Consider the following 21,854-nt stretch of genomic DNA (forward strand, 5'->3'; position numbering starts at 1 on the left):
CTAACCGCTTCCACATACTCTGTGAGGTCGAATGGCCCCCTATGGGAGTAGGATGGCCACCAGAGAGCACCATGAGCTTAAAAATAGTGGAAGTAGTCTATACAGTAGTCACAGGAGAGCCAGGACACCTGGATCAATAGCCATATATTGACTCATGGCTAGGGTTAGCTGAAGACCCTCCTACTTGGACAAGGTTCTGTATCCAGAAGGGAAAGGGAAAAATATTACTGGCACAAAAATTGACTGATGATAAAAAAATAAATTCTACAGGATTTGGACAGGGATGACCTGACCCCTCCCCCATACTGGATAATGACATGCCTGCCTCCCAGTGTTTCACCAGGACCGGAGGCCGCCTTAATGCCCGATCCAGGGCCAGGTGAAGTTCCTGTAGCAGCCTCTGCTCTTCCGCCAGCTCTCCCAGAGTTTGTAGAGCCGCTGCTTTGGCAGGCTCTGAACCCGGTGACAGAAACCTCTGGCCAGCACTTCCAGGATCCGGCTCCATCCGCACCGCCCAAGCTATACCCGCCTCTCCCGGTGAGTACTGACAAGAAGGGGAGGGAGACGTTGGAATTAAGCAGAGACCGCGCTCTGCCAGAGAGCTGGAGGGAATGAAAGAGAACAGACGAGAGACTTACAGTGCTAGCTGCTGCTCTGAGAAAGTCTATCTCGGGCCCTCCGGAAAACCTTATCTGCCTCAGGGACAGGACAGTCCTTCAACAGGTCCCAACGGAGACCCCAGGCCCCGTTACCGCCAAACCAGTGTGTCCGGTGCCGAGCTTTTGGCCACTGGAAGAGTGAATGCCCTAAGGTAAGGAAGGAAGAGGAAGCTTTCTTCAGTTGTGGGGCTTGCTGACTTGCAAATTAAATAGGTCTGCCAGGGCTAAGAGATAGCAGGTCCCTGAGAGCCCATGGTAACCTTAAAAGTGGGGGACCAAAACATTGACTTCATGGTGGATACAGGAGCAGAACTGTCGGTAGTAACAAAACCTGTGGCACCTCTGTCCAAAAAGACTACCGCTGTAACTGGGATATCGGGAGAAGAGATGATTAAATCGTTTTGCCAGCCCAGAAAATGTCAAATGGGGGGGGGGGGGGGGCAGCTGGCACCAAGTGATTCATGAATTCCTTTACATTCCTGATTACCCAGTACTCCTGTTGGGAAGAGACTTGCTCTCCAAACTAGGAGCACAAGTGACTTGCTCCCCTGAGGAGAGGCCCACCTTCCGGATGGACACTATGACTTATTTAGTCTCTCTCTCAATACCATCCCAAGATGAGTGGAGGTTGCATGAGCCTCCGAAGGAAGAACCAAGTGGGTTGGAAGAGCATGAGAGAGCTAACTCAACTATTCCCTGAGGTCTTGGTGGAAGACAAACCCCCCTCCCCCGCCCCCAAGGCTGGCTAAACATCACGCCCCAGTGATAATAGAGCTCAAACCAGGCACCATCCCGGTTAGAAAGCGCCAGTACCCACTACCGATAGAGGCCTGGGCGGGCATACTGCCCCACATCAACAGATTGAAACAAGCAGGCATTCTAGTAGAGTGCCAGTTGGCTTGGAATACGCTGATCCTGCTGGTCAAAAAGGAAGGAGGACAGGACTATAGGCCTGTACAAGATCTCAGGCTAGTCAACCAGGCTACTGTGACTTTACACCCCACTGTTCCAAACCCTTATACTTTACTTAGCCTCCTCCCGCCGAGGACTAAAGTTTATACTCGCCTAGATCTCAAGGAGGCCTTCTTCTGCGTACACCTCGCCCCAGCGTCACAGCCTATCTTTGCCTTTGAATGGGAAGATCCAGTCAGGGGCACCAAACAACAGCTCACCTGGACTCCCCCACAAGGGTTTAAGAACTCCCCAGCCATCTTTCGGGAAGGTTTGGCTTCTGACCTGAACTCATTCCTTCCGGAAGAGTACAGATGTTGGCTCTTACAGTACATGGATGACCTGCTGCTGGCTGCCGAGACCAAGGAAAAATGCTGGAAAGGGACAAATGCACTGCTCCAGCTGTTGATGGAAACAGGTTACTGGGTGTCGAAGAAGGCGCAGATCTGCAAGGAGGAGGTAAGGTATCTGGGGTTTGTTTTAAAGAAGGGTTCAAGGTTCCAGACCCTAGTTGGGTCCTATATACTGATGGCACTAGCCTGATAAAACAAGGACAACTGCTGTCAGGTTAGCCAAAGTACCATGGAATATTACTCAGCCATTAAAAAGAATTCATTTCAATCAGTTCTAATGAGATGGATGAAACTGGAGCCCATTATACAGAGTGAAGTAAGCCAGAAAGATAAAGAACATTACAGCATACTAACACATATATATGGAATTTAGAAAGATGGTAATGATAACCCTATATGCAAAACAGAAAAAGAGACACAGAAGTACAGAACAGACTTTTGAACTCTGTGGGAGAAGGTGAGGGTGGGATGTTTTGAGAGAACAGCATGTATATTATCTATAGTGAAACAGATCACCAGCCCAGGTTGGATGCATGAGACAAGTGCTCGGGCCTGGTGCACTGGGAAGACCCAGAGGAATTGGGTGGAGAGGGAAGTGGGAGGGGGGATTGGGATGGGGAATACATGTAACTCCATGGCTGATTCATATCAATGTATGACAAAACCCACTGAAATGTTGTGAAGTAATTAGCTTCCAACTAATAAAAAAAAAAAAAAAAAAAAAAAGAAGAAGAAGAGGCCATCAAGACTGAAAAGGGATGGTGGGAATTGCCAAATGGCAAATTATTGGTACTGGAGGAGCTGACACACAATCTGGCAAGCCAAACACATCAAGCAACCCACCTAGGCCATGCTGCCTGCTCACAGGTTAATGCTGCCTCTCGGGCATTCAGACAAAAACCTCCGGGTATTCAGATGAAAGGCACGCTGCCCTTTGAACACCTGGGAGTGGACTTCACTGAAATGAAACCTCACTGACACTACTGTTACCTGCTGGTCATGGTATGTACATTCTCGGGATGGGTAGAAGCTTTTCCTACCTGGACTGAACGAGCATCAGAAGTAGCCCATTGCCTGCTTAGGGAAATAGTTCCCAGATTTGGACTTCCTACCAGCTTTGGTTCAGACAATGGCCCGGCTTTTGTAGCTGATTTAGTATAACAAGTAAGCAAAACTTTAAACATCAGATGGAAACTGCACACTGCATATAGGTCCAGAGTTCTGAGATGGTGGAATGAACCCACCGGACACTTAAAGAGACTCTCCAAATGGATCATAGAGACTGACTTGTCCTGGGTGGACTTGCTTCTGAAGGCTCTGCTCAGACTCAGGATGACCCCACGGTCCCAAGGCTATTCTCCATATGAAATTGTGTATGGGAGACCCCCTCCCATAATAAAACAGGTGTCAACAAATTTGCCTCAGGTAAGGGGGGGAGGGATAGAATTTCACTGCAGATGGAACTAGGTAAGGTAATAAATCGGGTAACTAAGTTTGTACAAGAAAGGGTGCCGTTCCCCCTTGGGGAACAGATTCATGAGTTTATGCTTGGTGACCAAGTATGGGTCAAAGATTGGAAGCATGATTTGCTAGCCCCTTGGTGAAAGGGCCCTTATGTTATTCTAACTACCCCTACTGTAGTTAAAGTTGCAGGTATTGTCCCTTGGATTCATCATATGGGGATGAAGAGAACATACCACGCAGACCCAAAAAACGCTGAGTGGACTGCTCAGAGGGACCCCACTGACCCTCGAGAGACCAAGATCATCCTTAAGAAGAAGGAAAAGAAGATCCCGGAGGAGCCCCTTCAGGATGAAGCTAAACAATCAACTCCTGCTGCTTGGCCACAACAATGTGATTTTGAATTTAACTTACTTTTCAACTCAGGACAATGTTTTCGTCTCACGGGCACATTCCTACGTGGACTTCCACACTTCCAACTGCTGGGTTTGTGGAGCTATGCCTCTGTCAGTGATGGATGGGGGGGGGGGGGGGGTGTCACCACTCTGCCAAGGAGATTTCAAACCACTCTGCTCTTTTCTGGGATGACAAAAAGAGATTTTCCTCTTTCTTGTCAATCATAACCTCTCCTTGCTCTCTTGGTGTAAGACCTACAGCCAATAGACTTGGGTCATGGGGTTATATTTGATATAAATGCCAGTGTAACAAAAGTCTAACTTACAACAAGCCCCAGTAAATCTACCTTATTTACATATTAGGTGGACAAGATCTGTGTTTCAATGGTATGAGTATATTGCTGCAATATTCGTACCCCTATAGGAACAACAGATATTATGATTAAAGTAGAGGCCTTGACTAATTTCACAAAACAGGCCCTCCTAGATAGAACAAAAGCCATCCAAGCCTTAAATGAAGAGCAAATCCAAATGAGAAAAGCAGTAATTCATAAGAGAATGGCTTTGGACATACAGCTGCTCAAGGAGGGACCTGTGCTATAATTAAGGTTGAATGTTGTTTATACATTCTTGACTTATCTGGCAGTGTATTGACTGCTTTAGATTGCAGAGGTCTAGCCCCGGCAGGACTAGGAATACCCAAGGGATGAGTGGCATCGGCGAGGAAGAAGACAGACACACACAGAAGGTTGTGTAGAAGAGGTAGCTTTTTTTTTTTTTTTTTTTCAGGATAGCTCAGTTTTTATAGAATGAACGTCACCTCCCCCTTAAGTCACCACATATTACATCAGATATTGGTTTCGTGCTTCTGTCAATATTTTTCTTTCCCATGTTTTCCCCCTATGCATTCATCTAGAACATTTCTGATTACAGGGTTTTTTCTTAAATGTCCCGTACATAGTTTTCTTGCCTCAATGGACTAACATTTTCATTCTAACAAAACAATGTTCTACAAATCTCAGGTATAGTGTAAATTCTTTGGACAATAAAACAATACATGGGAAGGGTCACAGTAGCATGTTTGACATTTCTGAGAATAGTACCATGTGAAAACCCTGATATTTTTCTTTACCTGAAACCACAAAATCTCAATTTACAATGATTAACTATTAAACAGCAAAAACACCTCTAAAACAGCAAAACACCTCTGTTAATAATGAGATAATGGCAGTGAAGCTGGTTAATATAAATCTTCTATTGAAATTCTATGTATCCCATTTCCTAACTCTACAAAAATACCCATAATCTTCCATGTTGTTTAAAGAAAGGGAAACAATGAACAAATAGCAGCAAAGAAACAGCAATAATGAAAACCCTTTCAACCAAGGAGCAAGTAAACTGAAGCAGTATATCTACTTCTAAATCTAAATGCCTCTACTCTTTTTTTATTCTAGAACATTATAATCTTTTTTTTTTTCATTTATTTTTATTAGTTGGAGGCTAATTACTTCATAACATTGAAGTGGGTTTTGTCATACATTGACATGAATCAGCCATGGAGTTACATGTATTCCCGATCCTGATCCCCCCTCCCACCTCCCTCTCCACCTGATTCCTCTGGGTCTTCCCAGTGTACCAGGCCCGAGCACTTGTCTTATGCATCCAACCTGGGCTGGTGATCTGTTTCACTATAGATAATATACATGTTTTGATGCTGTTCTCTCAAAACATCCCACCCTCGCCTTCTCCCACAGAGTCCAAAAGTCTGTTCTGTACATCTGTGTCTCTTTTTCTGTTTTGCATATAGGGTTATCATTACCATCTTTCTAAATTCCATATATATGTGTTAGTATGCTGTAATGTTCTTTATCTTTCTGGCTTACTTCACTCTGTATAATGGGCTCCAGTTTCATCCATCTCATTAGAACTGATTGAAATGAATTCTTTTTAATGGCTGAGTAATATTCCATGGTGTATATGTACCATAGCTTCCTTATCCATTCTTCTGCTGATGGGCATCTAGGTTGCTTCCATGTCCTGGCTATTATAAACAGTGCTGCGATGAACATTGGGGTGCATGTGTCTCTTTCAGATCTGGTTTCCTCAGTGTGTATGTCCAGGAGTGGGATTGCTGGGTCATATGGCAGTTCTATTTCCAGTTTTTTAAGAAATCTCCACAATGTTCTCCATAGCGGCTGTACTAGTGTGCATTCCCACCAACAGTGTAAGAGGGTTCTCTTTTCTCCATACCCTCTCCAGCATTTATTGCTTGTAGACTTTTGGATCGCAGCCATCCTGACTGGCGTATAATGGTTCCTCATTGTGGTTTTGATTTGCATTTCTCTGATAATGAGTGATGTTGAGCAACTTTTCATGTGTCTGTTAGCCATCTGTATGTCTTCTTTGGAGAAATGTCTGTTTAGTTCTTTGGCCCATTTTTTGATTGGGTCATTTATTTTTCTGAAATTGAGCTGCAGGAGTGGCTTGTATATTTTTGAGATTAATCCTTTGTCTGTTGCTTCATTTGCTATTATTTTCTTCCAATCTGAGGGCTGTCTTTTCACCTTGTTTATAGTTTCCTTTATTGTGCAAAAGCTTTTAAGTTTCATTAGGTCCCATTTGTTTATTTTTGCTTTTATTTCCAATATTCCGAGAGGTGGGTCATAGAGGATCCTGCTGTGATTCGTGTCAGAGAGTGTTTTGCCTATGTTCTCCTCTAGGAGTTTTATAGTTTCTGGTCTTCCATTTAGATCTTTAATCCATTTTGAGTTTATTTTTGTGTATGGTGTTAGAAAGTGTTCTACTTTCATTCTTTTACAAGTGGTTGACCAGTTTTCCCAGCACCACTTGTTAAAGAGGTTGTCTTTTTTCCATTGTATATCCTTGCCTCCTTTGTCGAAGATAAGGTGTCCATAGGTTCGTGGATTCATCTCTGGGCTTTCTATTCTGTTCCATTGATTTATATTTCTGTCTTTGTGCCAGTACCATACTGTCTTGATGACTGTGGCTTTGTAGTAGAGCCTGAAGTGAGGCAGGTTGATTCCTCCAGTTCCATTCTTGTTTCTCAAGATTACTTTAGCTATTCGAGGTTTTTTGTATTTCCATACAAATTGTGAAATTATTTGTTCTAGTTCTGTGAAAAATACCGTTGGTAGCTTGATAGGGATTGCATTGAATCTATAGATTGCTTTGGGTAGAATAGCCATTTTGACAATATTGATTCTTCCAATCCATGAACACGGTATGTTTCTCCATCTGTTTGTGACCTCTTTGATTTCTTTCATCAGTGTTTTATAGTTTTCTATGTATAGGTCTTTTGTTTCTTTAGGTAGATGTACTCCTAAGTATTTTATTCTTTTTGTTGCAATGGTGAATGGTATTGTTTCCTTAATTTCTCTTTCTGTTTTCTCATTGTTAGTGTATAGGAATGCAAGGGATTTCTGTGTGTTAATTTTATACACTGCAACTTTACTATATTCATTGATTAGCTCTAGTAATTTTCTGGTAGATCTTTAGGGTTTTCTATGTAGAGAATCCTGTCATCTGCAAACAGAGAGAGTTTCACTTCTTCTTTTCCTATCTGGATTCCTTTTACTTCTTTTTCTGCTCTGATTGCTGTGGCCAAAACTTCCAAAACTATGCTGAATAGTAGTGGTGAGAGTGGGCACCCTTGTCTTGTTCCTGATTTCAGGGGAAATGCTTTCAATTTTTCACCATTGAGGGTGATGCTTGCTGTGGGTTTGTCATATATAGCTTTTATTATGTTGACGTATGTTCCTTCTATTCCTGCTTTTTGGATAGTTTTAATCATAAATGGATGTTGAATTTTGTCAAAGGCTTTCTCTGCATCTATTGAGATAATCATATGGTTTTTATCTTTCAATCTGTTAATGTGGTGTATTACATTGATTGATTTGCAGATTTAAAGAATCCTTGCATTCCTGGGATAAAGCCCACTTGGTCATGGTGTATGATGTTTTTAATATGTTGTTGGATTCTGTTTGCTAGAATTTTGTTAAGGATTTTTGCATCTATGTTCATCAGTGATATTGGCCTGTAGCTTTCTTTTTTGGTGGCATCTTTGTCTGGTTTTGGAATTAGGGTGATGGTGGCCTCATAGAATGAGTTTGGAAGTTTACCTTCTTCTGCAATTTTCTGGAAGAGTTTGAGTAAGATGGGTGTTAGCTCTTCTCTAAATTTTTGGTAGAATTCAGCTGTGAAGCCATCTGGTCCTGGGCTTTTGTTTGCTGGAAGATTTCTGATTACAGTTTTGATTTCCTTGCTTGTGATGGGTCTGTTAAGATCTTCTATTTCTTCCTGGTTCAGTTTTGGAAAGTTATACTTTTCTAAGAATTTGTCCATTTCTTCCAAGTTGTCCATTTTATTGGCATAGAGCTGCTGGTAGTAGTCTCTTATGATCCTTTGTATTTCAGTGTTGTCTGTTGTGATCTCTCCATTTTCATTTCTAATTTTGTTAATTTAGTTCTTCTCTCTTTGTTTCTTAATGAGTCTTGCTAATGGTTTGTCAATTTGTTTATTTTTTCAAAAAACCAGCTTTTAGCTTTGTTAATTTTTGTTATGGTCTCTTTAGTTTCTTTTGTATTTATTTCTGCCCTAATTTTTAAGATTTCTTTCCTTCCACTAACCGTGGGGTTCTTCATTTCTTCCTTCTCTAATTGCTTTAGGTGTAGAGTTAGGTTATTTATTTGACTTTTTTCTTGTTTCTTGAGGTAAGCCTATAATGCTATGAAACTTCCCCTTAGCACTGCTTTTACAGCGTCCCATAGGTTTTGGGTTGTTGTGTTTTCATTTTCATTCATTTCTATACATATTTTGATTTCTTCTATGATTTGTTGGTTATTCAGAAGTGTGTTATTTAGCCTCCATATGTTTGAATTTTTAACAATTTTTTTTTCCTGTAATTGAGATCTAATCTTACTGCACTGTGGTCAGAAAAGATGACTGGAATGATTTCAATTTTTTTGAATTTACCAAGGCTAGGTTTATGGCCCAGGATGTGATCTATTCTGGAGAAGGTTCCGTGTGCACTTGAGAAAAAGGTGAAGTTGATTTTTTTGGGGTGAAATGTCCTATAGATATCAATTAAGTCTAGCTGGTCCATTTAAAGTTTGTGTTTCCTTGTTAATTTTCTGTTTAGTTGATCTATCCATAGTTGTGAGTGGGGTATTAAAGTCTCCCACTATTATTGTGTTACTATTAATTTCCTCTTTCATACTCATTAGTGTTTGCCTTACATATTGCAGTGCTCCTATGTTGGGTGCAAATATATTTATAACTGTTATATCTTCTTCTTGGATTGATCCTTTGATCATTATGTAGTGTCCTTCTTTGTCTCTTTTCACATCCTCTATTTGAAAGTCTATTTTATCTGATATGAGTATTGCAACTCCTGCTTTCTTTTGGTCTCCGTTTGCGTGAAATATTTTTTTCCAGCCCTTCACTTTTAGTCTGTATGTGTCTCTTGTTTTGAGGTGGGTCTCTTGTAGACAGCATATATAGGGGTCTTGTTTTTGTATCCATTCAGCCAGTCTGTCTTTTGGTTGGGGCATTCAACCCATTTACATTTAAGGTAATTATTGATAGGTGTGGTCCCGTTGCCATTTACTTTGTTGTTTTGGGTTCACGTTTATACAGCCTTTCTGTGTTTCCTGTCTAGAGAAGATCCTTTAGCATTTGTTGAAGAGCTGGTTTGGTGGTGCTGAATTCTCTCAGCTTTTGCTTGTCTGTAAAGCTTTTGAATTCTCCTTCATATCTGAATGAGATCCTTGCTGGGTACAGTAGTCTAGGTTGTAGGTTATTCTCTTTCATACTTTAAGTATGTCCTGCCATTCCCTTCTGGCCTGGAGGGTTTCTATTGATAGATCAGCTGTTATCCTTATGGGAATCCCTTTGTGTGTTATTTGTTGTTTCTCCCTTGCTGCTTTTAATATTTGTTCTTTGTGTTTGATCTTTGTTAATTTGATTAATATGTGTCTTGGGGTGTCTCGCCTTGGGTTTATCCTGTTTGGAACTCTCTGGGTTTCTTGGACTTGGGTAGCTATTTCCTTCCCCATTTTAGGGAAGTTTTCAGCTATTATTTCCTCGAGTATTTTCTCATGGCCTTTCTTTTTGTCTTCTTCTTCTGGGACTCCTATGATTCGAAATGTTGGGGTGTTTCACATTGTCCCAGAGGTCCCTTAAGTTGTCCTCGTTTCTTTTGATTCTTTTTTCTTTTTTCCTCTCTGCTTCATTTATTTCCACCATTTTATCTTCTACCTCACTTATCCTATCTTCTGTCTCCGTTATTCTACTCTTGGTTCCCTCCAGAGTGTTCTTGATCTCATTTATTGCATTATTCATTTTTAATTGACTCTTTTTTATTTCTTCTAGGTCTTTATTAAACATTTCTTCTCAATCTTTGTCTCCAGGCTATTTATCTGTAACTCCATTTTGTTTTCAAGATTTTGGATCATTTTTATTATAATTATTCTAAATTCTTTTTCAAGTAGATTCCCTATCTCCTCTGCTTTTGTTTGACTTGGTGGGCATTTTTCTTGTTCCTTTACCTGTTGGGTATTTCTCTGCCTTTTCATCTTGTTTAGATTGCTGTGTCTGGAGTGGGCTTTCTGTATTCTGGAGGTCTATGGTTCCTTTCTATTGTGGAGGTTTTACCCAGTGGGTGGGGTTGGACGATTGGCTTGTCAAGATTTCCTGGTTTGGGAATCTTGCGTCAGTGTTCTGGTGCGTGGAACTAGATTTCTTCTCTCTGGAGTGCAATGGAGTGCCCAGTAATAAGTTTTGAGATGGGTCTATGTGTTAGGTGTGACTTTGGGCAGCTTGTATGTTGACAGTCAGGGCTATGTTCCTGTGTTGCTGGAGAATTTGTGTGGTATGTCTTGCTCTGAAACTTACTGGCTCTTGGGTGGTGGTTGGTTTCAGTGTAGGTATGGAGGCTTTTGGACGGTCTCTTATTACTTAATGTTTCATGTAGTCAGGAGTTTTCTGGTGTTCTCAGGTTTTAGGCTTAAGTCTCCTGCCTCTGGATTTCAGTTTTATTCTTCCAGTAGTCTCAAGACTTCTCCAACTAAACAGCACTGATAATAAAACTTCTAGGTTAATGGTGAAAAGATTCTTCCCCATGAGGGACACCCAGAGAGAGTCACAGAGTTACATGAAGAAGAGCAGAGGGAGGAGGGAGATAGAGATGAGCAGGAGGAGAAAAATGGGGACTCAAGAGGAGAGAGACAGATCTACGCAGTTGTCTGTTCCCAGAGTGTTCTCCATAGCCCAGACACCCACAAAAATTCACAGAATTGGATTGGGAAGAGAAGGGGAAAGGAGGAAATAGAGGTGTTCTGAGGTAGAAAACGGAGAGTCAAAACTGGGAGAGAGTAATCAACACACTCCTGAATAAAAATGGGAACTGAATATTGGCTTCTTAAATGTCCAAAATTTATATCACATACTGAAAAACAAAGATTAAAAATCTAGAGTAGAGGTTAGACTCTTAAAAATACAGTATTAAAAAGAAAAACACAAAAAATTTTAAAAATATATATGAAGTTCAGTTTAAAAATAGGGCTTCTCTTTTTTTTTTTGGCAAGGTTATAGTGAAATGAAAATGAAAATTAAGAAGTAGCAGAGGAGTAATAGAGGACTTTAAAAGGAAATAAGAGAAAAAGAAAAAAAAAAGAAAAGATTAAAAAAAAAACATGAAAAAAAACAAGAAAAAAAATTTTTTCCTAATTATAAAAATTGTAAAAATCTATGAAAATAAAGGTTAAGGAGTAATGGGGGAGTAATAGAGAATTTTAAAAGAAAATAAAAGAGAAAAAATAAAAAAGAAAAGAAAAGAAAAAAAATTTTTTTTAACTAAAAAAAAAAAGTAAAAATATATCTAGGAATTTCTCTGGAGCTGTTGCGCTCAGTGTGGGTTCGGTTCAGTTTCAGATAGCTCCTCGTTCCAGCTTACACTTCTCGATATCTATAGGCCCCTCCCAGTGTAGTCGGTGTTCTCTACAGGGATTTTAATCTGTTGCACCGGTCCCTTCTGAAGCGGTTCCCTTTGTTTATTTGGCTTCTGTTTGCCGGTCTGTTCAGTGCCTAATTTCCGCCCTAACACAGGCGGGCGGAGGTGGTCTCTTATTCAGGTAGCTAGTTCCGTCGCGCTGCGGGGAGGCGGGGGCGCTGCTTTCCCCGTCTACGCTGCTCAGGCTTGGCTGTTCTATATGGAGCATGCCCTGCGCTGCGCGGTGTTCCACAAAAGCGCGGACTCAGCTGTGCCTGTGTTTTGTGCCTTCCCCGTCGGAGCGGCTCAGGCAGCCAGGAGCTTGACGGGCACACTCTCCCCGGGTGCGGCGTGCCTTCTCCCCTCCGCGGTTCTAGTCTCAGTTTCCGCCGGCGCCAGTTGGGTGCATGCGCCTTCTCCCCTCCGCGGCCCCAGCCCCAGTCCCCACCCGCGCCAGCTGGGTGCTTGCGCCCTGTGTCTCGCCGCGACCCTCCCGGCGGATGTCGACCATCCAGAATCTCAGGAAGTCTTTGGTTAGAAACTGGAGGCCTGTTTGCAGTGCGGTAGGGGATGCGGTCCTTGGGGCCGAGCCTGCCCGTTTCCCCTCTCCCCTGCCTCCTGCCTCCAGCCGGGCTGGGCCGGTTCGCAGCCGGCTAGCTCCTCTGAACTTGCTCAGTCCCTTTGTTCTGTGAAAGGCTGGCAGTGTGTTCAGGCCGGTTAATTTTCTCTCTTTTGCTGTCCCACAGTTTAAGTTGCTATCTCACAAAAGCTCCCTCCGATTGCCCTCAGGGCACTCAGGCCTGGTCCTTACCCTAAGCAATGCCGCCCGCTCTTCTCCGTTCCGCCCCCACTTCCTGGTGGCAGATGCGGGTGTCTGGGGTACTTTTCTGCTGGGAGTTGCTTTTAGGCACGTAATCAGTGGGTTTTATTTATTTTCCCCCTCCCAGTCAGGTTGCCTTCCGAGATTCAAAAACTTCCCCCAGACCTGCCAGTGTGAGGGTTTCCTGGTGTTTGGAAACTTCCTCTATTAAGACTCCCTTCCCAGGACGGATCTCTGTCCCTATCTCTTTTGTCTCCCTTTTTATCTTTTGTATTTTGTCCTACCTCCTTTCGAAGACAATAGGCTGCTTTTCTGGGCCCCTGGTGACCTCAGCTAGAGATCAGAAGTTGTTTTGTGAAGTTTGCTCTGCATTCAATTGTTCTTTCGATGAATTTGTAGGGGAGAAAGTGGTCTCCCCATCCTATTCCTCTGCCATCTTGGCTCCTCCTCCTCAACTTTCTACTTGTAAAGATGATGCTGGTTTATCACTGTGGAGAAGTCATTTTTTTAATCTTACCTCATAAAATTTCTTATTATAATAGATTTTAGTTTATGAGCTTTTTTTAAAATAAAATCTTTTAATCAAAATTACTTTTTCTTTTGACAAATATTTGTTAACAGTTTGTGTTAGTCACTGTTCTAAGCACAGTGAATGCAGTCATGAACAAGAGTAGACAAACCCTTCTTAAGTAGGGTTTCTTAAGTTCATGGTTATGTACACAGTGTTAAAAGAACAAGTAATATCACCAAAACAAAAGAAAATACTGTGAACAGCTGTATTTTTCATGATTTAATACATTTTATGTATGAAACTTCTTCGGCCATAAAAAGTTTAGTTTTTACATATGACCTAAGATTAAAAACATATGTTCCTTCACCAAATATTCTCTATATTATCCCTATTAGCTTAGATAAATGTGATTCCTCTTCTGAACTGTTCCTGAGGCTCTTTTCTAAGCCCTTCAATGTGGTGGATGAAGAGTTCCTATCCTCTAAAGAAAAGAGCTACAAACGAGGAACAAAGCCATGTTAAGTTGACTCTTGTATTATTAATAAGTATGTTAATACAGTTAGGAAACTTGATTCTATGGCACTCAGTTTTCTTGTCTGTTTCGGTTCACTTCAGTTCAGTTGCTCAGTTGTGTCGACTCTTTGCAACCCCATGGACTACAGCACACCAGTCCTCCCTGTCCATCACCAACTCCCAGAGTTTACTCAAATTCATGTCCTTTGAGTCGGTGATGCCATTCAACCATCTCATCCTCTGTTGCCCCCTTCTCCTCCCACCTTCAATCTTTTCCAACATCAGGATCTTTTCAAATGAGTCAGTTCTTCGCATCAGGTCACCAAAGTATTGGAGTTTCAGCTTCAACATCAGTCCTTCCAATGAACACCTGGGACTGATCTCCTTTAGGATGGACTGGTTGGATCTCCTTGCAGTCCAAGGGACTCTCAAGAGTCTTTTCCAACATCACAGTTCAAAAGCATCAATTCTTTGGTGCTCAACTTTCTTTATAGTCCAACTCTCACATCCGTACATGACTACTGGAAAAACCATAGCTTTGACTAGATGGACCTTTGTTGGCAAAGTAATGTCTCTGCTTTTTAATATGCTATCTAGGTTGGTAACAACTTTTCTTCCAAGGAGCAAGCATTTTGTCTGTTTAATGGGTATAAATTACTTTGTGTCCTGGTTTTCTCATAGGAATATTGTAAAAGTCAAAAGAGAGGACTTATGGGGAAACATTTGTTCTAACTTAAAAATGTTATTTTCTTACTGCTGTTTTGAATGACTCTTACGTGATATATAAAGTAAGGAGTTGAAAGTATATTCCTTCTTGATTCCTTCAGGCTTGGATGGAAAAAAGAAAGTTTGAGATAAGAAGGGACTGAGCATTCAACTTAAAAATAGTGTGAGTTTTGATAAGGTATCTACAGCCTCCTTACTTGTAAAGTGATGAACTTCAGTTAGTTGCTTTCTTCTTTCCATTACATTAGGAAAGGCCTAAAGTATGACTGTGTGGATCACAATAAACTGTGGAAAATTCTGAAAGAGATGGGAATACCAGACCAGCTGACCTGCCTCTTGAGAAATCTGTATGCAGGTCAGGAAGCAACAGTTAGAACTGGACATGGAATGACAGACTGTTTCCAAATAGGAAAAAGAATACGTCAAGACTGTATATTGTCACTCTGCTTATTTAACTTATATGCGGAGTACATCTTGAGAAATGCCGGGCTGTAGGAAGCACAAGCTGGGTTCAGGATTGCCGGGAGAAATATCAATAACCTCAGATATGCAGATGAAACCATCCTTATGGCAGAAAGTGAAGAACTCAAGAGCCTCTTGATGAAAGTGAAAGAGGAGAGTGAAAAAGTTGGCTTAAAGCTCAACATTCAGAAAACTAAGATCATGGCATCTAGTCCCATCACTTGTTTGGAAATAGATGGGGAAACAGGGGAAACAGTGGAAACAGTGTCAGACTTTATTTTTTTGGGCTCCAAAATCACTGCAAATGGTGATTGCAGCCATGAAATTAAAAGATGCTTACTCCTTGGAAGGAAGGTTATGACCAACCTAGATAGCATATTAAAAAGCAGAGACATTACTTTGCCAACAAAGATCTGTCTAGGCAAAACTATGGTTTTTCCAGTAGTCAAGTATGGATGTAAGAACTGGACTATAAAAAAAGCTGAGTGCCAAAGAATTGGTGCTTTTGAACTAAACTGTGTTGTTGGAGAAGACTCTTTAGAGTCCCTTGGACTGCAAGGAGATCCATCCAGTCCATCCTAAAGGAGATCAGTCCTGGGTGTTCATTGGAAGGACTGATGTTGAAGCTGAAACTCCAATACTTTGGCGACCTGATGCAAAGAGCTGACTCATTGGAAAAGACCCTGATGCTGGGAAAGATTGAGGGCTGGAGCAGAAGGAGACGACAGAGGATGAGATGGCTGAATGGCATCACTGACTCAATGGACATGGGTTTGGGTAGACTCCGGGAGTTGGTTATAGACAGGGAGGCCTGGTGTGCTGCAGTTCATGGGGTCGCAAAGAGTCGGACATGACTGAGCAACTGAACTGGGACTGGAAAGTATGAGAAATTTAGAGAAGATCAAGTGATACAGACAGGAATAAAGAAGGACAATCAAGGAGAAAAGGAGAAAGAGGTGATGGGAAAGGAGGCGAGGGATGGAGAATAAAGAAAAAGAAATTGGCACAAAATATATTAGCCCAACTTTCAATGAATGGGAAAATAGCCAAAAGGCAAGTGGAAAAACATAACAAAACACTGACTTAATTTTAATGCACAGACTTGTCATTTGCTGTGAAATACACTAAGTCGATGTATTATTGTTAATATTTTTTAGGGGATGGGAGGAATTGAGAGATTGTGATTGACACATATACACTACTGACCTTATGTATAAAATAGGTAGCTAATGAGAACATACTGTACAGCACAGGGAGCTCTACCTAATGCACAGTGGTGACCAGAGTGGGACGAAACCCAAAAGGGAGTGGATATATTATCTGTGTGGCTTATTCATTTTGTTGTATAGTAGAAACTAATACAACATTATAAAGCAAGTATAAATAAGTAAATGTCTGTTGTTCAGTTGTGTCCAACTCTTTTGACCCCATGGACTGTAGCCCACCAGACTCCTCTGTCCATGGAATTCTCCAAGCAAGAATACTGGAGTGGGTTGCCATTTCCTTCTCCAGGAAAAACAATTATACTCCAACAAAAGTTAATTTAAAAATGCTTGTTTTATCTGAAGACTACAGGCAGCCAATATTGTTACCATTCTCTGATCTCTGTAGAGCTGTCAAGCAAGTCAGGCTTACTCAGCTCAACTAAAAGCAGTTTGACAACGGTGTCTTTCCTCCCAGTTTCAGGAACCGTAGCCACCTGAGTACCACAGAGCTCCGAGGAGTGCACTATTTCTTCACTTACTGAGAAATTCACATTCCCTGAAAGAGTGTGTTGATCTGAGCTTAGAGGTCTCAGGGACCTCTGCACATCATGTCCAATCTGGTGCTCTTGAAATCCCCAGAATCTACACAGTGTCCTAAGTTTTGTGAGCAATTCAAAAGCTTTTGTTGTTGTTCAGTTGCTCAGTTGTGTCCAACTCCTTGTGATCTCATGGACTGCAGCACACCAGGCTCCCCTGTCCTAAACCATCTCACAGAGCTTTCTCAAACTCATGTCCATTGAATCAGTGATGTCACCCAACCATTTCATCCTCTGTCATCCCGTTCTCCTCCTGCCTCCTATCTTTCCCAGCATCAGGGTCTTTTCCAAGGAGAAAAGCTTGCCCCTGATTTTAAGGAGCTGGCAGGTGCAAGGACGTGTATAGCATCCACTGAAGTCTTTGGCTTGTGGGGTCCAAAGAGGCAAACCCAATTTGAGGAACCTTCCTATTTTCACCATCTTTGAGTGGAGCAGTCTCTTCAGAGAACTCTCACTCACCTAGTGATTCGTCCATAACCAACCAGAATACTGATTGCCTCTCATCTGCTCAGAGGCAGGAGGAATATTGGTCTTTCTCCACGGGGACAGCCGTGAAGTCAGGAGAGGCTTCCAGCTGCACAGCCACCTGTAGCCCCTAGGGGGCAAAGCGACACCAGAGAGAGATGTTTAGAAAGGTAATAAGATGACACATGGGATGGGCAAGGGAGAGAGCCTGGAGTGAATCTGAGGTATTAAAAAGAGACAGATGGATTTCAAAGAGTAGCATTGACATAAACAGACTGCATGTATAAGATGAATTACAAGCTTTGCCTACAAAGGTCCATGTAGTCAAAGCTATGGTTTTTCCAGTAGTCATGTACGGATGTGACAGGCTGGGCGCCAAAGAAGTGATGCTTTTTTTTTTTAGAATTGATGATTTTGAACTGTGGTGTTGGAGAAGACTCTTGAGAGTTCCTTGGACTGCAAGGAGATAGGACCAATCAATCCTAAAGTAAATGAATCCTGAATATTTTACTGGAAGGACTGATGCTAAAGCTGAAGCTCCAATACTTTGGCTACCTGATGCGAAGAGCCTACTCATTTGAAAAGACCGTGATGCTAGGAAAGATTGAAGGCAGGAGGAGAAGAGGACGACAGAGAATGATATGGTTGGATGGCCTCCCCCACTCAATGGATATGATTTTGAGCAAACTCTGGGGTGTGGTGAAGGACAGGGAAGCCTGGTGGGCTGCAGTCCATGGGGTCACAAAGAGTCAGACACGACTGAGCGACTCAATGACTAAATGGGAAGCTGCTGCATAGCACAGGGAGTTCATCTCAGTGCTCTGTGTTGACCTAGAGGGGTGGGATTGTGGGTGGGATGGGATGGAGGCTCAAGAGGAGGGGATATATGTGAACATAGAGCTGACTGAGGGCAGGAGGAGGAGGGGGCGACAGAGGATGAGATGGTTGGATGACATCACTGGCTCAGTGGACATGACTTCACTGACTCTCCAGGAGATAGTGAAGGACTGGGAAGCCTGGTGTGCTGCAGCCCATGGGGTTGCAAAGAGTCAGACACGACTTAGCAACTGAACAACAACATATTTACATTAAAAGTTTGTATCAACTTCATATAGAACATATATATTTGTAAATATGTTTAATATAATATGTACTATGTTTATTAATTTTTTGTACCAGTAATGGAGGAACAAGGAAAGTGAAAATTGCATGTTGTCCTGAGGAAATTTAGGTACTGACTTAGACTGATGAGAATTCTCCCAGTTACCTTTGTAGTGATAGTCCATTTGGAGCTTCCTCTTTCAATTTTTTCCTTCCTACATTTTTTTTATGCACACACTCATCTGCTCATTAAATTAAAAACATTATTCATTTATGGTAAACTTTTATGCATATAAGCCCTTCTATGATATAAGTGCCTCTTGTCCTCAATATGGTTTGGTTGCAGGACATAAACGATGCCAGAAAGAAGAATTATATTACATATGGTTAAATGCAATGTGTGTTAGAAGAAAGGTACAAAGTAAGTCATAGGAATTTAGAGGAAGACTTAGAAAATCCAAATAATGGGATTGAACAGTGCTGACTCATGTCATTTTTGGACACTCAACCTAGGTTATAATAAAATATATTTTTTTGTAAGCTTGAGAAATGAAAGAAGATCTAGAGTGTGTCAGCTATAGTTTCACAGCCAATGTTTTATATATTTTTGAAAAAAAAGCTACTTATGCCCCTTAACCTAGGACCTGATTATTAGTGGCATGGTAATATATGTAATTGGAGTCATGGGTTACTTCAGTGATCTGGAAGAGATGTTATGGGCAAAAAGCAATTTTAAATTCACGTTTAATTTGGGAATGTCCTTACCCAAATATACTTGGGAAGGTTGTTTAAAACTGTGGCCTTGAGTGTGAAGGCTTCTTTGAGGATCACAGAGTAGGGCATTGTGAACCCCAAGAAGAAGGGCTGGAAGGCTTGGAGAGAGGCAGTCAAGAGAGAGACCAAGTCCAATGTCACTGGACAGACACAGGACCCCTGCCTTCCACTCACTGATGGTATCAGGGACTGTTACTCACTCCTACTTCAGTTACACCCAAGGAGCTACAGAGGACGGCCATGTGATGAACAAAAAGCAAGCAAGTGAGCTGGTTATTTCTAAGATGGTAACTGGGCTTCCCAGGTGGCTCAGTGTTAAAGAATCCAGCTGAGTGACTGAGCACTCATGCACAAGATGGTAACTTATGAGTGTGACCCAATATCATACTTTTGAGTCCTCTTAAAAGAGTTAGGGGCTTCCCAGGTGGCTCAGCTGGCAAAGAATCCACCTGCGATACAGAAGACCTGGGTTTGATCCCTGAGTTGGGAAGATCCCTTGGAGAAGGGAAAGGCTACCCACTCCAGTATTCTGGCCTGGAGAATCCCATGGACTATGCAGTTCATGGGGTCTCAAAGAATCAGACAGGACAGCGCAACTTTCACTTTCACTTTCAAAAGAATTATAGAAATTAACACTATAATCAAAGCCCAAGATGGAAAAATAAAAGGCATTTCAGTGATTCAGCTTCCCCCAACACGGTCATGCCTCCCACAAATCTGTACAACCATTAGAAATCTGACGATAGGGATTCCCTTGTTGGTCCATTGTTAAAACTCTGAGCTCCCAGTGCAGTGGCCCAGGTTCAATCCCTGATCAGGGAACTAGATCTTGTATGCTACAACTAAGACTTGGGGCAGCCAAATAAAATAAAATAAAATAAAAAAAAACCTGACTGTAGACTTGAAATTGTCATTGAACTTCCCTCTTTAGAATACTATTTGACAACTTTATAATTCTAAAAGTGGTTTATTCCACTTGCTTGTAGGATTGCTTCAGGTTTGCTCTTCAATACGGCATCTGTGCTTGGTGTTAAATCTGCCTGCAATGCAGAAGACCCGAGTTTGATTCCTAAGTTGGGAAGATCCACTGGAGATGGATCATCTACCCTATCCTGTATTCCTGGGCTTCCCTTGTGGCTCAGCTGATAAAGACTCTGCCTGCAATGGGGGAGATCGGGCTTCAATCCCTGGGTTGGGAAGATATCCTGGAGAAGAGAAAGGCTACCCACTCCAGTATTCTGGCCTGGAGAATTCCATAATTAGTCACTTCTTTTATTTTCTAGAAGTGCCAGGAATACATACATATCTATAATTGATGAATTGGTATAGTTAGACCAGAGTTTTATAAGTTAGCCTAGTCCTGTTTTGAAATGACAGATAATTAGAGAAATGGTTGGAAATAATGAAGTCATGTTTTCACATCCAAAGAAAATGTGGTTGAGTGGAAGTTATTCACTTTATTACCACCAAGTCCTAGATCCAGGCTTCAGGAAATAACTTCTCACGGTCTTAGTGATTGGCTTTGAATGGATCTCTCCCATTACCACAGTATCTTCCTCAGTGGCAAGGGCCACTTTGAATATTACAGTGGGAAGAAGAATATGCTGCTTTGAGAAAGTTATTTCCATACACTGTGACATATATGAATAATGCAGCTAAATATCTAGTTTTTCTGCTAAAATTAAAATGCTAAAACAGTTGCACTGGAAATCGTGTTCAGCCACTCATTTTCTGAATGGATAGAATCTTTGTCAAAAATAGAAATGACTGGACTTCTCTGGTGGCACAGTGAATAGGAATCCACCTGCCAGTGCAGGGGACATGGGTTCTGAGATCCCTGGTTTGGGAAGATCCCACATGATGAGGGGCAACTAAGCCTGTGGGCCACAACTCCTGAGCCCGAGTACTATAACTACTGAAGCCCATGTGCCTAGAGCCTGCGGCCTGCAACGAGAGAAGCTACCACAATGAAAAGTAGCCCCCACCCACCGCAATCCAGTACAGCCAAAACCTTTTTTTAAAAGTAGAAATGACAAAATCCTAGAGAAAGTGTAACCTAGTGTAGAAGAGACTGGAAGGAAAGTGAAAGTCACTCAGTCATTTGCGACCCCATGGACTGGACAGTCCATGGGATTCTCTGGGCCAGAATACTGGAGTGGGTAGCGAGTCCCTTTTCCAGGGGATCTTAACAACCCACGGATCGAGCTCAGGTCTCCCTCATTGCAGGTGGATTCTTTACCAGTTGAGCCACCAGAGAATGGTGTATATTTTGGGAGTGAGGGTAGCTGGGGAGGGCTTCCAAAAACAGGAGAACTTTCACATTAGACAGAAGCAGGAACCCTAAGCTGCACTTTAGGCAAGCTATTGCCAGCTGTAAGAACAGTCATCTCAGTAATGAATGGCAAGAGCTGAATAATGCCAGCGTTATTAGTAGAGAGATTCTTGCAATGTTTTTCTTTCTATAGGTCCATAAAAGCAAACTTAATGTTTTGACTTACCTGTTTTTAATTTGTGAAAAAAGGCAAGAAATGGAACAGTATAAACTTCTGAACTAGAAAGGGATGAAAGGGAACATTCTCTATCCAGTGTGTGTGTGTATATTTTTGATGGGGCAAAGGAAAACCAGGACACAAGAATCATAGCATTTGCTTGGAGTTGACGTGCCAGGAAACAAAAATCTTAACAACTAGTAGCAGAGGTTCTTTGGTCTGCATTTTCTTAGAACATGAATACAAAGAGATTCAGAGTTAAGGCTGGTAATAAAGTGTTCCCTTCTTAAGTGGACTAATTTTCAGAAACAACTGTTGAAAAACTGATAAATGAGGAGACTGTACAGAAATTGTTTATCCATCCC

General features: G+C 41.8%; 1 pseudogene; it reads left to right on the forward strand.

Annotated features, from left to right (window-relative positions):
* The first annotated feature begins 611 nt into the window (after positions 1 to 611).
* LOC133043060 (killer cell lectin-like receptor subfamily G member 1) overlaps positions 612 to 21,854 on the forward strand; it is a 44,183-nt pseudogene continuing 22,940 nt past the window's right edge.

Source organism: Dama dama, chromosome 22 (genome assembly GCF_033118175.1).
Source record: "Dama dama isolate Ldn47 chromosome 22, ASM3311817v1, whole genome shotgun sequence".
NCBI classification, from domain to species: Eukaryota; Metazoa; Chordata; class Mammalia; order Artiodactyla; family Cervidae; genus Dama; species Dama dama.